This window comes from Pyrus communis, chromosome 2 (genome assembly GCF_041283825.1).
Source record: "Pyrus communis isolate YQ-2024b chromosome 2, ASM4128382v1, whole genome shotgun sequence".
Lineage (NCBI taxonomy): Eukaryota > Viridiplantae > Streptophyta > Magnoliopsida > Rosales > Rosaceae > Pyrus > Pyrus communis.
Window position 1 is genome coordinate 13,539,619 of NC_142566.1, and position 18,503 is coordinate 13,558,121.

The 18,503-nt window shown below is 38.8% G+C and overlaps 1 pseudogene; it reads left to right on the forward strand.

The window, feature by feature from the left end:
• The first annotated feature begins 2,467 nt into the window (after positions 1–2,467).
• Positions 2,468–4,933, forward strand: LOC148698599 (uncharacterized; annotated as a pseudogene).
• Positions 4,934–18,503: the final 13,570 nt, after the last annotated feature.

Genomic DNA, 18,503 nt, shown 5'->3' on the forward strand with positions numbered 1-18,503 from the left:
ACTTAAATTTCCTTTGCTAAAAATTTAAATTTTTACTCGAACCACACAGGAGTTGGTCTAAAGAAGCAAAAAAAAAAAAAAAAAAAAAACAAAAATAATAACAGAGGAAAAGGTTCAGTTAGCCCATTACACTGCATGGAAAGACCCGCCATTTTTTGTTCTTACCCGGTCCAAGCCAGTCTTGTTTCAGCAGCGTCGCCATCGTCTTAATGCCAATGTGTTCCGACGTCGCAGACCATCAGATTCATTCACCGATTGGCTGAAGAAGAAGGACCTCAGACAGGTAAACCTAATTTCGACTCCTTATTTTCAATCCTCTCTGTGTTTTTCTTGGTATTCTGTTTGGCTGCTGGGAAAACCATCGGAATAGAAAAGATTGGGTATTGGAATGGCAATAAATTGTCCAGCGAAAGGGTTTCTCTCTAATTGAACGGTTATGTGAAAGATGCGGCTTTAAATAAAAATTGTGTTTTGCACATTGTGGGTGCGTAGACATGAAGGGAAATTGTCCCTCTTAATTCCCACAAAAATGGTAGGATTAGAACTGATAACTTGCATTCATAACTACTCCGTCTTCTACCTTCAACTTGAACGAAGTGTGGAAGTTTTTCATCCATTTATTCCATCATATGCCGGAATCTAGTAGTTATCTTATCTAAAGCTAATCCCCTCTAACAAACGCAGTCTAAGGGAGTGTAGTCAAACTCGGATTTGAGAGGATTTTAAAAGACTTTAAAATCCTAGTATGGTTAATTAAAAGATTTTATAATTCATTCAAATCTAGGTGTAGTCAATTAAAGGATTTTAGAATCCTTTAAAATATAGGTGTAGTTAATTAAAAGATTTTAAAGGATGTTAAAATTCATCCAAATCTAAGTGTATTAAAAAAATTAAGATTTTGGAGTATGGGACATGGTGTATGGATATGAATCGAATCCAATATCACATTTTCTATTCCTTATATGTGCTGAAGGCTTTTCATCTTTAATCCATAATGAAGAGAGGTTGGGACGTATTCGAGGTATGTCAATAAATGCGTCTGCCAAGCCTCTATCACATATGTTTTTTGCAGACTACTCATTTTTGTTTTGCCAGGTTACAGAGATTGAGGCTTATAATGTTAAACTGTTACTCCAATGGTATGCTGAAGGGTTTGGACAATTCATTAATCTAGCTAAGAGTTCGGTACACTTTAGTGTGGGGTGTTCGAAAGGGCTGAAAGCTCATCTACCACAAATATTGGGGATTAGGCACCAGGAAGGGTTTGGGAAGTATTTGGGTATTCAAGCTGGCTTTGGAGCTTCAAAGAAAAAGGTGTTTGAAGAAGTATTGAATAAACTGGACGAAAGAATCAATGGTTGGGCGGAACAGTTTTAGTCGATAATTGGTAAGGAGGTGCTTATTAAGAGTGTTGCGGCAGCTTTACCGATTTACACCATGTCATGTTTCCAGTTACCCATTCAATTGGCAAAGGAAATTGAACAAATTATAGCAAGATTCTGGTGGAGGGATCAGAAGACGAAAAAGATGTCCATTGGCTTGCCTGGAAAAAACTGGCGCATAGGAAGACTGATGGAGGTCTTGGCTTTAAGGAAATTATTATTTTAATTTTGCAATGTTGGCTAAGGTGGGATGACGCTTACTTTGTAATCCGGAGTGGCTTTTGGCTAAATTTCTTAAGGCTAAGTATTACCCTAATTTGTCATTCCTTGAAGCACCAGTGGGACGAGGAACTTCATGGGGGTGGAAGGGAATTCTTCAAGGGAGGAAAGTATCGAAGTCTGGTATACGATGGCGGGTTGGCGATGGAAGAAGTATTCAAGTAGTTCAGGATCTTTGGTTGCCCACGCCAAGAACATTTCAACCTATTTCAAGACATCCGGAGATGCCTAAGTTGGTCGTTGATATGGTGGCCAGTGGAGGTACATGGAAACGTGAGGTCATTCAGAGGTGTTTTAATGCTGATGAAGCACAAGTCATTTTGAGCATGCCATTGAGCCAGTTTGGGTGTCCTAATCGTATCATGTGGCATTATACTCGAAATGGAGTCTATTCGGTGAAATCAGGATATTTGGTAGCCTAGGAGATGAACATGAATGGAGAACTTGGACAGAAAGGGGTTGGGCAATCTAGTAAGATTTGTAATGTGGACTTGGTATGGAGGGTGCTTTGGAGTTTGAAGGTTCCTCCCAAGCTCCGCCATTTTATATGGAGAGGATGTCGAAATATACTTGCTGTCCGTACTAACTTGCAATGGAGAGGGGTTTGTCTAAATACGTGCTGCCCATTCTGTGATCGTGAGGAGGAAACACAGGTACATATTTTCTTCAAATGTTCCTTTGCTCGTGTCTTTTGGTTTGGTTCTTCGATCCAATTAGATGTGACCACGGTGTTGGGAGATGATTTTATGCAATGTTGGAATTGGTTATGTGAGAAATATGGTAAGATTGGGGAGGCTTGTGCGCTTATGCGTTGGGTGGTGTGTGGTTTATGGAGAATATGGAAATGTCGTAATAGTGTGGTATTTGAGAAGGCAGTGGTAGAACCTAACCTTGAAATACGTTTACTCCGGCAACAATGGGAGGAGATTGTGGGAAGTGATGAGGATCTGCGGCCATGTAATAGTTCTAGGCATCTTGGGCGAGGGATGATTGCGAATGGGTGGGTAAAGCCACCATTTGGGACATTAAAAATAAATTGTGATGGAGCCTGGTGTAATCGTATTGGGGTGGGAGGATATGGGTGGTTGGTGAGAGATTTTGCGGGTATATTCAAAGGTGTGGGTGGTGTGGGGAAGGTTCTATGTGGTTCGAGCATCATGGTAGAAGTGGAATCTCTTAGGATGGCTGTCATGGCTTCTGTGGAAAAGGGATTTAGCTCTGTTCTTGTGGAAATTGATTCCAAGGTCCTTGTGGATATGCTTCTGGGTAAGTTGCAACCTGAGGCAACTATGGCAGCTATTTTGTGGGATATTAATTCTATTAAGCATCAGTTTTGTTCTATTGAGTTTATTTACACTCCTCTTGCCTGTAATGAGGCTGCGCATCTTGTGGCATCTTATATCACGCGTGTGGGGGGTGTGCATTCTTGGGATGTGTTTGAGCTTGAGTGGTTGTTTAACACTCTAGCGTCTGATGTAAACATTTCAATTTCTATTTAATAATATCTACTCTTTGACAAAAAAAAAAAAAAAAGTTGTGGATTTTGTAGGATTTGAGAGCCAAAAGTATATATAATCAAGACTAAAAAGAATCAACCTCAACCCCTAGGATTTCAAATCCTTCCACCACAATCCACCACAATCCATTCAAATTATTTAAAAATCAATATGAATTTTGTAGAAGTCTCTAATCCTCTTAAATCCTATCAAATCTATCATTTTTAAAATCCTTTAAAATCCTTTAAAATCTTAGTTTGACTACACCCCCAAGGGTATACTGTTGGCAATAGGGAATCTGGAGTGTACCTTCTTGTGGGGGTTTAGAGTTCCTCAATTGTATGAAATCGTGTTAATGTCCGATGAACCATAGAGTCTTTACTAACATTTTGACTTTAACTGTAACAAAAAGAAGTAGAAGAAATTGGTTGCTTGGTAATTGCAGGTAACTTGAAAACAAATTGGGTCTAGATGGTGTTAGCAAACATCCACTTTTGTCACGTTGGCCCTGGGTGTTCTTGCCATGTTAGAAGGGGCATTTTAATTCCCCAAAATAGCGAAACCGGTCCTGTTGAAAATTTTTATCCCAAAATTAAGTTGATGTGATGGAATTTTGCAAGTTGTGGTGCAACCGCATTGCAGCCCCTATTAGCCATTCGAAAAACCTTCATGCAAAAAGGTAAATGGTAAAAGATTGTTTGAGTATCTGCTTGCAAAGTTGTTTTTTATTCCTTGAAGGGATTCTTTTGCTTGGACCTGTTCACATGATCTTCAAAAGTTCTTACATTTATTGGTCTACTTTAAGGTTTGTGATATGGACTGTTTTTGCGTGATAGGAATAAACTATATGATCATAGTGTGATTTCATGAACCAAGAAACCATTTTTCTGATCATAGTGTGATTTCATGAACCAAGAAACCATTTTTCTTTCTCAACATTTTTCTTCATCTTCTGTTTTTAACTATTTCTCTTTTCTTTTTTAATAAATTTTTTTTGTTGGCATGTTTCAGAGTGAAAAGCGTTGGCCCTGATCAAATAATGGCATCTTTAGCTCAACCTCCATTCATGATGTCTGCCAATACTGTTCGCAGAGTATACCCTGCAATGCAGAAATCATTGAAAACATCAAGTACAATACATATACCCACCTTTCCTCACATTCGTATAAAACTTTCCCCTATTTGCTGCACAAAACTGACCCCCTGGGAGCCCTCATCTGCCACATACGCCCCCTACGGAGAGTGCTGGTGACAACTTCTTGAAGAAAACGACCAACATATTTCAAAGCCTTTCTTCTGTTAGCACCGATGAAGCACCAGAAACCAACAGTGAAACGCATAATGCAGGTAATCAGACAAAAACGGAGCTTCAGGTCCACAGATGGCCAATGTGGCGCTTGGGACCTTCTCTTCTCCTCATCACCGGCATGGTGCCAACTTTGTGGCTACCAATATCCTCCATATTCTTTGGCCCCAACATAGCCAGCCTACTTTCCTTGGTGGGACTTGATTGTATATTTAATCTTGGCGCAACCCCTTTTCTCCTCATGGCTGATTCTTGTGCTCGTCCTAAACAACCAGCACAAACCTGTAAAAGCAAGCCCCCTTTTAGCTACCAGTTTTGGAATATGGTTGCAACCATGACTGGATTTATCCTTCCTCTGATGATGGCTTTTTGGATCCCAAAAGGGTTACCTCCAACCCCAGCTGCCTTTCATCTCTTTCGCAATTTATTTTTTGGAACTTCAAAAAGTTTTTGTCCACTCTCTGGTTTAAGGCTAAAAGCCTAAAATGCACATGAAGGGTGGACGATGTTTTTTTCTGTGTCTTGGGTGTGAATTGATGATTTACTTGTTTAAGTGTGCATACTGAGTTACATACCAGTTTTTAGTACAATGGTACTTCTTTTTTCAATGTTAAAACATGTTTCAGTTCGAATCTCCATTCAATTAATAAGAAAAAAACATTTACTTGGGAATTTGGAAGAATTTTAGGAGAATGTATTGGGTAAGGATTTTAAAAGATAGTGAATTTTGAATGAGTTTCATATACTACACATAGACTTTAATTGTTTCGTATGGATTTCAGTGGAGTTGGTTTAATTTTGTCGGACATTTTTAGTGTTCTATTTAATGGGAATTTGTATTATTTTTCAATATTTGAAATGGTGGGGGCATCATGTGTGATGTTAATAGGTGGTTGTAAAGGTAATGATGGTGGTGCTATTGTGGCAGCGACAGTGTTAGTAATGACCATAACACGACGGTAGTAGTAGACATGGTGTTGGCGGTAAAGAAGGTTGTTGTGGTTGTGATGGCGGTGAGGTGATAGGAGCATATTTATATGACTTTGTTAGCTTGTTTTATTGTATTTAGTAAGTTAGTTTCTATTTATTATAATGATTTAAGCTATTTTCGTGTGTTTGTAGGTTTAAACGACAAAATTGGCAAGAAAGTGCAATTTGGAGTTATTTGAAGCAGTTTTGGACTTGGAATGGATTGCATATGCATGGAGCAAGGTGGATGGACAAAATTGAAGATCAAAAGAGGCTAGGAATGTGCTTAACATCTGGAAGAATTAAAGAGGATAAGGAATCAGCCATGAAGAAGGAAACATTATCCAAATTACCTTATCTTATCCAAACCTTATCCAAACCTTATCCAACCTTATCCAACCTTATCTTATCCTAACCTAATCTTATTCCACCTTAATTCCAGCTGCAAAGAGGAATCATTTTCACATTAAATCACCTAAATATTAGGTTCTAGAAGCCCTATTTTCGTGTCCTAAGTTTATGCCGCATGTAACCCTTCTAGAAGTTCTAGAATCTTCCGCAAGGACCATTCCTTGTCCTCGCTGGAATCTGATTGAGAGTATCCTTGTTCTTTGTTGGTTTGGAGTCCTAATTCCACTCATTTTCAGCCTATGCCGTGCCTCCCCTCTCTCTATAAATACTTGATGCTGTAGCACTCATTCATCACCACCCTCTACCACAAATTCACACCACCCTCTACCACAATTTCACACCACACCATCCACCACACCTAGAGCCGTGCTTGCCATTCAAGACGTTGAATTGTTGGAGCGTTTCTAGGTGTATTCTATTCTTTGTTTTCAATGTTTAAATTTAATTATCTTTGCTTTGCAAACATGAGGAACTAAATTCGCTTTAGTTAGAGGTGAATTCAAAACCATGAATACATATGTGATATGAATTGATTTCCTCCAGTTATTGTTTCGTAAAACATGAATGCGATTTACTTATATGTTTGATTGATAACTTATTCTTGTATGTTGATTAAGGAGGCCTACTTAGTTTGCATGCATGAATTTGATGCTAAAATATAAGGGAATTTCACCTAATCGTTATGAACTTATATTTACAAGTAGTGGAGGTTGCTAGTCACAATTGTGTTAAGTAAATCCATGGTAGGAGTATCATGCAGTTCATAGTTACGAATACCTTGTCAATGCTTATGATTTTCACAATGCTTAATGATCTTTGATTGTATATGCTTATGATTTTCATAATGCTTAATGATCTTTGATTGTATCTCTATTATGCTGTTCATGTAGGGAACTTGATAAGAATAATTTGGTTGCCGATGTGTATTCCATCCAATTCAATGAATTTAGGAAAATCTGAAAGTTAATTTGTGCTTTTCACGATTAATTTGGGGCATTGTCATTCATGGTTTATAGGAATAATAACTGGAAATCGATTTATATGCATATGTGTCATGTGTGGAGAAGGACCCTCTAGCTAGCCATTCACCCATTTAAACACCCAATTTCGTCCAAAGTTGTTTAGAGTCTTTAATTTACTTGTCTTTACTTTAAATTCGTCAAAAACTCAATCCCCTTTACTTTGTTGTGTTAAATTAGTTAGAATCTGTTTAAATTGGTTTATTTTTAGTGTTTTGAGTCAATTTAACTTAGTTTGTGTGTTTTGAGTCATATAAGTCTAGTTTTCTGTTTTTAATTTTAAATTTGTGTTATTAAGTTAGTTTAGAGTAGATTAGCATCCCTTCTAATCCCAGGCCTAGAACGATCCCTACTTACACATACTACAATTATAGGGTTTAATTTGTGTGCTATTATATATCACATCATGAGGGTGTAAAATTGGATCGATAAAGAAGATATTTGCCCATAATGATCTATTAATCATAGGATAGTTATTAATATTGTACAACAAAGAACTTATAAACTAGGAACTAATATAGCTATACAATAAAGGGAAAGAAAATAAGTCAAACAATTGCAACATACACACCTATCCTTGATTGTAAGGGATTACGATTTCTTTTTAACACTCCCATATAAGTTGGCAAGTGGATGTCAAGAACTCCTAACTAGCGTGTCATATTTAAGAAAGCATCTTTGCCCAAAGGCTTTGTGAATACATATGCCAGCTGCAGTGGTGAGGAAACATGCTTGGTGATGATTGAACCGTCTTGTATTTTATCGCGAATAAAATGGCAGTCTATTTCAATATGTTAGGTTCGCTCATGGAAGACTGGGTTTGTAGCAATGTGGAAGGTTGTTTTATTATCACAATAAAGCAGTAATGTCCCAAGATGTACCAATTGTAAATCACATAACAAGCTTCCCAACCGAGTTAGCTCACAACATGCACCTGTCATTGCCCTATATTTGGCTTCTACCGATGAAAGAGGGACCTCTTTCTGCCTCCTTGTTTGCCATGAAATTAGTGAGCCTCCTAGAAGAACAAAATATCCAGAAGTAGACCTTCATGTAATCGGATAGCCGCCCAATTGGAATCACAGTAAACACTTAACTTTAAATTGTTTTGAGCTAGAAATAAAAGTCCCTGACCTAGAGCATTCTTGAGATACCGAAGCATTCTAAGAGCAACTTCCATATGTGGTTTGCGAGGCTCATGCATAAATCTGCTTCTGCATATGTGATATCGGGACGTGTAATGGTTAGGTAAATCAAACGACCCACCAAACGTCGATATTGGGATGGAGCCTTGAGTAAGGTACTTGCATCAGAAATCTTTGTTCCCTACTTCATTGGAAATGAGACAGGCTGAGCACTTAGCATGCCCCCATCTTCAAGGATATTGAGAGCATATTTTCTTAGAGAAATATAAATGCCCTTCTTCGAACGAGAGACTTCAATGCCCAAGAAAAATTTCAAGTCCCCTAAATCCTTAATTCGAAAGCGAATGTGAAGAAATCTCTCAAGGGAGGTAATAACATTCCCATCATTTCCAGTAATTAAGATATCGTCAACATAAATTAATAACGCCGTGAATGATATACCTCGCTTGCAGGTGAAAAGTGAATAGTCTACCTTAGACTGAATAAATCCAACTACTTTGGTTGCCTTGGTAAATTTGGCAAACCATCAGCGTGATGCCTGTTTAAGACCGTAGAGAGATTTGTAGAGGTGACATACTAAGTTCTCCTTTTGTTGGCGGAGACCAGAAAGTGGGATCATATAGATTTTTCCAGAGAGATTGCCATGAAGGAAAACATTGTTAATGTCGAGTTGGTTGAGAGACTAATTGCAGGCAATGGCAACACACTGTAATCATTTTGGCAGTGGAAGAGAAAATGTCATGGTAGCTGATGCCCGCAATTTGGATAAAGTCTTTGGCCACAAGGCGAGCCTTATAACGCTCAATCGAGTAACTTGCAAACAGATAAAGTCCTTAAGAAGGACATAGGGTTGTTCAAGACGTTGTGATTGATGAATGACAGGTGTTTGGGTTAATATTTAACATTGGGCTTAGTGAGAATGAAGGCCCAAGAATACAAAAAGCAAGGGAGAAATTGGGCTTGGACAAGTCAGCATCTCGAGATGAATTAAAAACCATTTCTGCCGAGGAATAGGCAGTAAGCCTATATGAGAAGTGATGGGCAACAGAGGGCAGCTCACCTCTAGCAAAAAAGCACTTTTCAAGGGCATGAATGGTAAATTAATGGTGACTCACCATCCTCCAAAGATCGTAAGCAAAAAGCAAAGCTTGGACAATCGGGCTAAAACTTCTATAAAAGCAGCAAGGGACACCAGAGACAAGGACACTCAACCTATCAATCAAAAGACATCTAAACTTTGCTCTCCAACAAGCAAGAAGCCAGAAAGCTACATTTTGTCCAAACTATGCCCTTTTAGTCGTAGATTCCCTCATAGAAACCATCTTTTGTCAATTTTAGAAGCTCTGCTACGTTCCCCCAGTGTTGTAGTATTGAATCCCTTTAGGAAACCCTATTTACCTTTCATTTTCCGGAGTTTACAAACCCCTGTAAACACAAAGAGAAGTTGTTGCAAGAAGTTGAACCTTGCTCGACAAGGTTAATATCTTGCCTGAGTCTCTTTTGTTTGTACTTACATAAAGTAGATATGTTGTTTAATGCATATTCCATTGTATCCTTAAATCTTTTACAACTGTCTGTCGTTTAAAGTCTCATTTGTGATCAATCTGGCCAAACTAACTCACTTTACATCTTTAAGTGTTAATTGTAATCAAAGGAATGGTTGGAAGGGCACTGAACCCCCTTCATTTTAGACATACAATATTATGAGTAAAAGTCCTTGTTTACAAGGCAAGAAAAGAACTTTATATAGACTAACCCATTTGTGACAATCCAGTAAGGTCAAGAAGTCTAAGTAACTTGTGGTGTAAGTAATCAACCCAGTTCATAACTAAAAAAAAAAAACAGTCTGTTATACAAAGATAATAGTGGCACGCTCAAATCCATGTTAGATTTGATTGTGAACCTCAAGGCCTAACAAAGGCCCCACAAAGGTACCATTCAAATTAACAGCAAACTTATATTGCAGTACACTAAGCAGCAAACCTTGCTCGACAAGCAAGAGCTCTAGGGAGCTGTGCAAGAGACAAATCCAGGCCGAACATAATTTTGGCACGTCCGATGGGACACCTTTTTGTGATATTGTATGCCAAGATAAAGGAAGGATCGAACATTCACGTGGAAGGTGGAATTTGGGCAACCTCTCTGTCCAACAAAAGCAAGCATGACAGATCACCTAAAGGACCTTCCTTTACTGCACGACCTTGCAATCTGAGAGAGCCCGACCTTTTCTGAGAAGTCGGGTGGAAAAGTCACTAATGAAGATTTGCGAGCCACCATGGTGCAAGTACTAAGAAGTATGGAGAAAATCTCTCTAGAGACCAGAGGAGAAGTTAGCAGATTGTGTTCCTTAACAGGAACTCTACAAAGAAAGTTGGAGTTAGAGTACTCTATGCCAAAGGATGGCTATACTAGGGAAAGAAGCATGGAAGCAAGCCCAGAGAAGGAACCAGTAATTCCTTTATTCCCCTTACTTAAGGAAAATAAGGATAATGGAAAAAGGAAGGAAGAGACTGAAACCAGTCAGCAAGAAGAAGAAGAGTTTCAAGAGACATGCTTGCCTGACCCTCTGCCACCACCTACAGATGTTAGAAGGCATGGTGGGCAAGAAGAAATGAAGATTGGTGTGTCTAACTTGATGGGAGAAGTTAGTGGAAAGGGCATATCTACAGCTGGAGGCAAACTGATAGGAGCATATTTATGCAACTTAAATGGCTTGTTCTCGTACATTTACGTTATGTTTCTTTAGTTATTTTAGTACTTTAAGCTATTTTCGTGTGTTTGTAGGTCCAAAGGGCTAAAGGAGCAAAAAGATGCATTTTGGAGACTTTTGGAGCACTTTTGGGCTAAGGACGGATAGCTTATGCTTGAAGCCAAAGTGTTGGACGAAATTGAAGACCTAATTGGAGCCAAAGTGTTGGAACCTTGTTCTCTTTAGTTTTAGGACATTTAAACCTTTCCTAATCCCAATCATGCCATGCATAACACACATCCATTCTAACACATTGTCATTGCACATGCATTTCCTTCATTAGTTAACCCACATGCACTTATCACTTATCATCACCACATATCATATCACTTAATCACTTATCACTTATCATCACCACTTAACCACTTATCATATCATAACCACATATCATATCACTTATCACTTATCACTTAACATAACATCCACCTACTTCACCTACAACATCCACCTACTTCACCTACAACATCCACCCACTTCACCTACAACATCCACCTACTTCACCTACAACATCCACTTCACCTACAACATCCACCTACTTCACTTACAACATCCACCTACTTCACCTACAACATCCACCTACTTCACCTACAAATGACATAGCCATATGTTCCCTCCATTACTCCTATAAATACCCTTGCATTCATTCATTCAATTCACATCTCATTCCATTTCACAACACAACACCCCTCAAACACTTCCTTAGAATCCAAACCATCTTTCCATTTCCACCATTCCTCATCCATTTCCATAATTCCCCAAACCTCACCTTAGACCTTGTGCTACAACAACGAGGAAGATAAGAGGGCCTAAACGTTCATACAATTCAAGTTTGAGTTGTTGGAATGTTTAGGTGTTTCTTTGATTTCAAAGTTTAAATTCAATTCTCTTTGTTTTGTACGTATGAGGAATGGAAGAGAAGAGTGCCTAAACGTTCATACAATTCAAGTTTGAGTTGTTGGAATGTTTAGGTGTTTCTTTGATTTCAAAGTAATGAGGAACTAATCCCCCTTTAGCTAGGGGGTGATTCGAAACTATGTTTATATTTGCAATATGAATTGATTACTTTTGGTTGGAATTTCATAAGTTGTGGATTCAATTCGTTTAACTGTTTGATTGATAACTTATTTATGTATGTTCATTGAGATTGCAAGCTTAATTTTCATGCATGAATATGACGCTAGAATATAAGTGAGTTTCACCTAATCGTTATGAACTTATATTCACAAGTAGTGGAGGTTGCTTGCGTTAAACGAATTCTTGGCATAAGTTTCATGCGTATTCCATAGTAACGAATGCCTCGTCAACACTTCTAATTTTCATTGAACTTAATGATCTTTGTTGAATGTCTCTATCATGCGTATTCCATAGTTAGGGACTTTGATTAAGAATAATTTGGTTGTAATGCGTATTCCATTCAATCCAATGAATTTAGGGAAATCTGAAAGTTAATTTAAGCGGACCTAATTAACTTGGAGCATTGAGTTTCATAATTTATCGAAAGACCAACTGAGAATCAATCTTGTATGCAAGTATAACATGTGTGGAGAAGAACCCCTTAGCTAGCCTTCATTCCATTTATTCCATCATCCATATTCACATTTACATTCTGCTTAGTTTATTAACTTGTTTTGTTATTTCAATTTTCGTCAAATCAAAACTCTTCCCCCCTTTTTCCTTATTGTTCAATTTAGTTTATGTTTTAAAGCATTTTGAGTCTTTGGTTTGTCTTAGTGATTTAAAGTTTAGTTTTGCATTCTTTGAGTCTAGTATAGTGTTTTAAACTTTATTTTACGTTTTTTTAGTCAAATCCAAGTGATTAACAATCCCTCCTAATCCCCGGTCCAGAACGATCCCTACTTGCACCTATACTACAATTTGACAAAAAGAGGGTTTAATTTGTGTGCGTATAAATCACGCATCAAATTTTGGCGCCGTTGCCGGGGATTAGCAACTTTGCTAATCCCTTGGTTCTTTTCTTTTTTTTGGTTTAGTTGTTTTCGTTTTAGTTTCTAACTTAATGTTGTTTTCTTTGTTTGTTGTTACTTTTGATATTTGATTTAGTTCTCTTTCTTTGATTTTAGGTACTAGAGAAGTAAGATATGGATTTTGCTAGCATTCAAGCTCAATTGGCAAATCTTACTTCTAAATTGTCGCCGTATGCCGAAAGGACCACAATGCAGAGTGTCCCTACATTTGGTGCTTCATATAGGCAAGGATTTCAAGCCAATCAATGTCCACAAAGAGATTGGAGGGATCATTCAAACTCTATATGGTGGGAAGATCAACAAGTTCAACGTGAAGCATATTGGCAACCATATGAGGAGTTCTATTCAAGACCTATGCAGCCACCACAACTTCATATGCAATATGCTCAATTAAATTCAAGTTTGCCAATAGATTATAATCAAATTCTTAATGAAATAAATTCTTTGGCGCAGGGGTCACAAAATCAAGCCAAGGAGGCTCAACAAGAAGCATATTGGCAACCATATGATGAGTTCAATACAACACCTATGCAGCCACCACAACCTCCCCCACAACAATTCCAATCAAGTTCAAGTATGTCCATGGATAATGATAAAAATTTTCAATTACTAACCTCTTTGGCGCAGGGGTCACAAAATCAAGCCAAGGAGTTGGGTAAATTGGACGAGCAATTTGGGCAGATTATGGAGTTCATGAAACAAATTCAAGAGCAAAGTGAACTCTCCAACTCAACTATTGAAAACTCGAAGGAAGATTTTGAAATCCATAATGCTATCACTTTGGGAAGTGCTATGGAGGTTGGAGCTGACCTAAAAATGTCCAAACATAGCCTAGAAGTGGATGAAGAGCTGCTAATTGAGGAGGAGGAAGAAGACATGCACACGGCAAGGGTAGAACAACCCTTGCCGCAGATCCCTAAGCCCTCTAAACCACCCACCACCAGTAAGGACGTCCCAATTCCATGTTATTCTGATGTTATTCCACCCAATGTCCCTTTTCCTAGCAGGTTTTTTATTCCCAACCAAGAAGAGAGTAAAAAGGACATCGTGGAAGCCTTCCCAAAGGAGCAAAATGCTATTCAAATTCTTGGTGCAACACAGCAAGTTTTAGATGGTGTTGAATTCTTCAAAGGACTTTGTACACCAAGAAGAATGATTCAAGAGAAGGTAGTGGCTGGAGAAGATGTAGAATGCATCAAAGAGGACATATTTGAAACCACAATTCTCAAGGAAGTTGGATTTTATGACACGGGACAAGTCATAACTTTCGAAGGGGTGTTTATTCTGGAGTTCATTTTGGAGCACACAGGTAAGCCGCCTCCCCGAATTTCAATTTTCTTTTATACTAACATGTGGTTAATGATTCAGGCACCCAATCTGGAATTTAAACTATTACCGGATCATTTCAAGTATCACCGCCCATTCAAAGATAAATTCCATGCTGTTTGATTTTATTTATGAAAAAAAAAAAAAAAAAAAAAAAAAAAACATGGCAGAATGATGGAGCTTCACAAAGGGCGTTTACTTGAAGCCCCACTACTGGGCAAAACTCTAGAAGCAGGAGGCATAGATGCAGAAGGCATCGGAGCAGAAGGCATCGAGGCGGAAGGCATCGGGGCGGAAGGTATCGGAGCGGGAGGCATCAAAGAAGAGGCCTCAATACTTGGCCAAACGCTGGATGAGCCCGGAAAAATGTGCCTCTGGAAGTAAGCCGCAAGCCTTTGACGGTCAGTTTGACGGTCACTTTGCATCCGACCATTGGATTCTTGTAGCTCATCAAGCTTCCTCTTCATACCCGTCGAATAGTTGTTGGCAAGCACGTGCAAACTTCTATTCTCGTACTTAAGCAGTTTGATCTCCTGCTTGAGACTTTCCACCTCTGCCATCAAAGATTCCACCTGACGGGAGCGGGTAAGCAGGCGTTGGCCCATGTTGGACACAGAACTCGCACACTGAACACTAAGTGCGAGGGATTCTTGAACGGCCAACTCATCGGACCGTCCTGACAGCAGCCTACTATCTTTTGGAGTAAGGAGGTTCCTAGCTACTATTGTAGCTGTTGTGGCGTCCTGCATCACGGAGTCTTCACCTGTAAGAAGACCGTTAGAAGATAAGAAAGAAGGGCGCCATACGTTACCTTGACGCGGCGCGCCCGTATCACTGCTAAGGCTCAATTCCAAGCTAAGGTTCGATGGGTTTGCCATTTTTCAAAAGTGTTCAAAGAGAGGGGCGGATGGAGTTAATTCTCAAAGGGCCGGAGTCGATTTTCAAGAATGGGAATTCTTCAGAGTGTGTTTGTTGTGGTGATAGATAGCTCTATAAAAGCCAAGGCGACGCGTCCACCGATTCAAGAAGCCGGAATTTCCGGCGTAATTTAGGCGACGCGTTCTCGGCTTTTCAGAAGACGCGTTCAACTTTGTCAAAAGATTTCTGACAAAGCTGAATACACGTGGAGGCCATCATCGCAACTACACATCTTTAGCCGACAAGCGCAAAGTTCGGCGACGCTTTCTCTGCTTTTCAGAAGACGTGTGCAGCTTTGTCAAAAGGAGCCGCATCTGCACTACCACGTGTCGTTCAGAAAGCGAAGGGGCGTCGTTCAGAAATCGAAGGGGCGCCTGCTCAGAAATCGAAGAGGCGTATTCAAAGATCGAAGAGGCGCCACTATTTCAAAAAGCCGGATTTGCGGGATCAAAACGTTTGTCGACAAGGGTAAAAAGTACCACCACTTGATATTATCTCTATATATGTCGACCTTCGTCTTTTATGGCAGGGCAAACCTGAAGAAAATGCCCAACTCTCCCTCACCTCTGAGGGCGTACTCCCAGCAAAGCCTTTCGAAATACTCAATTCTTTCTTCTTCCCCAAAGATGATACCAGATGCCTGGAGTACATATGACCCAGGAGGAAACGGCGGATTGAAGCATGTGCTGATTCATTCACCGCTTCTTCAAAGCAAATGTATCTCATATCATCAAGGTCAAAAGCAAAAGTATCTCATATCATGCTCTTTCCCTGTCTTTTCCTTTGTCCTTGTTCTTACTTGCATGGCAAAGTAAAAGAAGCAATCAGCCAGCACTTGGAGTCAGTCTTCCGATCTGGAGCCAACTGCCTGGAATCTATTCCTGATTGCTTACTTAGCGTTGCTCTCGAGTAGTCATCTTCAACGGTTGATACACTTCCGGAGAAGGGACCACTTCTGCAAAGGGGCGCGAGTAAGGCAAGTGAAAATGATACATTGAAGCATGTGGAGACAAACATAGGCTGAGTTATCCTCCAACCCTTTTCAATACGAATTGGAAAGATTGAACAAAGAAACAGACCAAAGGGGTATGCTCAGACCTTCGGGGGAGACCAAAAGAATCCTGCTGCCCAGTTCAAGAGTAGCACAAAGGAAAATCAACGATGGGAGGAACCCCTGTGGAATCAACAACATCAAGCCTCAATGAAATCAACAAGGAGAAGATGGAATTTACATTCCACAACCAGATTTGCGTCTCTAAACTCTTCTCTTTGTTATTTACATTCTGCCATGTTTAGTATGTTTAAATGCTTTTTGTGTGTTTACTTATGCTTTGTATGATTTTAAGCTTAAAACATTGAGGACAATGTTTGATTTAAGTGTGGGGGGGGTAACTAATGTTGTTAATGCAAATTCGTGGGATTTTATCGCCCATAACTTCAAATGTTGTTCCTTACTGTTTTAAGGTGTTTTTAAGTTGTTTTAGAGTGTTTTAGTATGTTTTGTTTTTATAACTCCGAAAATACCATAAAAATTTGAAAAAATTGTTTTGAAAAGCCTAAAAAGAGTGTTTTGAGTCGTTTTTGTGTGTTTGTGTCTTAGGGTACCTTCCAACACAATGATAAGGATTTGGTTTATAATTGCATGACGGTTTGAAAGAGTTATAAACATAGAGAAAAGTTTGATTTACTCTTGGTATATGCTTGGTTATGGTTATAATGTATGACTTCACATGCAATCATAAAAGAAAAAAATTCGTTTTTGTAACATGCTTGAAGGAAGGAACTCAAACAAACGCTACAACCCTGAGAGACTTGAGCCTATAACGTTCTTTGGAGAGTATAATCTGTGATTTCTTGTTTTCTAAAGTCGTTGCATGATCTCATTATTCTTTGCTTGGTTACTACTTAGAAGGCGTTTCATCATATAGTTCCAAATGCTAGAACTCATGCCCATTTCATTCAAAGCATGTTATTGATTTGCATAACACATATTCAAGAAGAAGTTGTGTAGTGACCACCACCATAGCCAAATAGCCTTACTTCCCATACTTCGTATATGTTGTAAGTTTTAACCCCGTTGAGCCTCGTTTTGCCTTTATTCCTTGTTTACCCACATCACCCCTTACCTAGCTTAGAGTAGGACTTTCCTATACCCTTGTTCTTAAAGTTTAGTGAGCATGACTTAAATGAATTCCTTTTGAGTTACATTATGCAAGAAAATGAGTGTGGGGGAGTAAAAGTTTGTTCTTACGTTTATATGTATGTTTTGAGATTCAAAAGAAAAAGAAGAAAAGAAAAAAAAAAGAGGAGTGAAAATAAGTAAGAATGAACTCACGAGCGTTGATGGTTGAAGAAAGGGTCCAAAAAGTTGAATATGGCCCTAAGTTTTGTGTGATTTTCCCTTGGGTGTTCAAAGTTGACTTCTGCGTTCTTAAGGGAATTCTAAGTGTCTAATTCAATACTTTGCTCACTATTGCTTTAAGAATGTTTGTTTATCCTTCACCTTTCATTGTTAGCCAATACCCTAGCCCCGTTACTACCCTTTGACTTCTATATTGAGTGTTATGTATTTCAATTGTGGAGTTTGAACTTGGTATGAGCTTATGGTGTCACTGGTTCTCGCGTCTAAGTAGTAGCATTCCATTCATGAGATCATATCTAAACATGCTTATTAACTCCAGAAAATGCTTTCCTTATTATAACATATGTGAGTGTTCGTCTACATGTTTACATCAATCTTCTCACATATACCTAGTGTAGGGTGTGTAGTCAGAAAATCTGTGTGAAAAACGAGAGTACATCTAGTAAGAAATTGAGGGAATTCTCTAAAGGCATGTTACTACATTTGAAATGTGTTTTAATTGCTTAATTGTGAACTAGTATGTGGTGACTATGATTAAGAATGTACTTAAGTGTAAAGATGGCTCAAATCTGTGAGAATAATGATTTTTAACTTGTCATGTGCATTGGAAGTCCCTGATACGATTGTTGGAAGGTGTAGGTTGTGTTTTGTTCTTTTTGTTTTGTTTTTCTGTTTTGCTCGAGGACTAGCAAAAGCTAAGTGTGGGGGTATTTGATAGGAGCATATTTATGCGACTTAAATGGCTTGTTCTCGTACATTTACGTTATGTTTCTTTAGTTATTTTAGTACTTTAAGCTATTTTCGTGTGTTTGTAGGTCCAAAGGCCTAAAGGAGCAAAAAGATGCATTTTGGAGACTTTTGGAGCACTTTTGGGCTAAGGACGGATAGCTTATGCTTGAAGCCAAAGTGTTGGACGAAATTGAAGACCTAATTGGAGCCAAAGTGTTGGAACCTTGTTCTCTTTAGTTTTAGGACATTTAAACCTTTCCTAATCCCAATCATGCCATGCATAACACACATCCATTCTAACACATTGTCATTGCACATGCATTTCCTTCATTAGTTAACCCACATGCACTTATCACTTATCATCACCACATATCATATCACTTAATCACTTATCACTTATCATCACCACTTAACCACTTATCATATC